The sequence below is a fragment of the Pteronotus mesoamericanus genome, unplaced genomic scaffold, assembly GCF_021234165.1.
Source record: "Pteronotus mesoamericanus isolate MK-2021 breed Mesoamerican mustached bat unplaced genomic scaffold, CSHL_Meso_final contig_20, whole genome shotgun sequence".
In the NCBI taxonomy this organism is placed as follows: Eukaryota; Metazoa; Chordata; class Mammalia; order Chiroptera; family Mormoopidae; genus Pteronotus; species Pteronotus mesoamericanus.
Window position 1 is genome coordinate 288,234 of NW_026555085.1, and position 1,116 is coordinate 289,349.

The 1,116-nt window shown below is 38.2% G+C and overlaps 1 non-coding gene across 1 annotated transcript; it reads right to left on the minus strand.

Annotated features, from left to right (window-relative positions):
- Positions 1-740: 740 nt before the first annotated feature.
- Positions 741-812, minus strand: TRNAQ-CUG (transfer RNA glutamine (anticodon CUG)). The gene has a single exon. It is a non-coding gene; the product is annotated as a tRNA-Gln (tRNA).
- Positions 813-1,116: the final 304 nt, after the last annotated feature.

Genomic DNA, 1,116 nt, shown 5'->3' on the forward strand with positions numbered 1-1,116 from the left:
ATTTTTATCACAATCGAAAATTTCACCTAATGGGGGAAGCGGCCCGTAGGGTGTAGGCTATCCGGGTGGCCTAGGACACAAGACTGGGATCTTTTTTTTGCTCACAGAGACGGCTCCGGATAGAGGTGCGGGGGTTCCGGCCTCCCTCTGATGTGGGCGCTACTCCTGGTTATCCTCAGTTAGTTCCTCACCCATTTGTTTTCATTCTCTTTTTTCTTTTAGATCACATGACTGACCCTCAGTGAGATCTGTACCTTTCGTTTTCCGTTTTTGTGGCTATTTAACCATGGATCATGTTTTATTCTGTATCCTGGTTTATTCATTAAAGGCGCGTTTACTGAATGAACGTTGATTACCTCGCGGGCATCCTTGGAGAAAAATTACTCTGATGGAATAGAACATGGACACCCACTTGGTGACAGATGGGAAGGTCCTGAGCTTACAAGTCAGTTTGTTTGCATTGCGTGGTCAAAACTGAAAGTGCTCAGAGACAAATGTATTTGGAAAAAAAAAAAAATTCACTTCAAAAAAAAAAAGAATCTTTAGGGGTGTAAAATAATTATACTTAAAAGTCTGAAGTAAGCCTTTGTTTTTTAAGGATATTAACACGTCTATTTATAAACATTTTTTATATTTATAGATGTAGAAAATAAAAAGAAAGTTTTTTATTTAAAAAAAACAAAGTGCAGAATTCAGAGTACCATGGTTATTGTGAGATTGTAAGGGAAATGGAAACTAAAAGGTTCCACCGAGATTTGAACTCGGATCGCTGGATTCAGAGTCCAGAGTGCTAACCATTACACCATGGAACCAACGTGGTTAAGTGGGGTCCTACTATTCCTATATATCTTTGCTCCCATTTTAGTTTTTTTTTTTTGTAATATGAGATGTATAAAATATAATTGAAAAAGAAATATTTTATATTAAAGCCCTGCCTCTTCTTCCTAACTGATTTTTAAAAAATTAATCACAGGAGTTTGTTTGTTTGTTTTTATGGATCTCAGCCATTCTCAGCTGCAGGGCGAAGGAAAAGCCCCACAAAATGTGGAAAGTGGTTGGGAGGGAGTTTTCTCTGACCTCACCAATCCCCTTTCCAGGTGTTTTTCCTTGATTGTC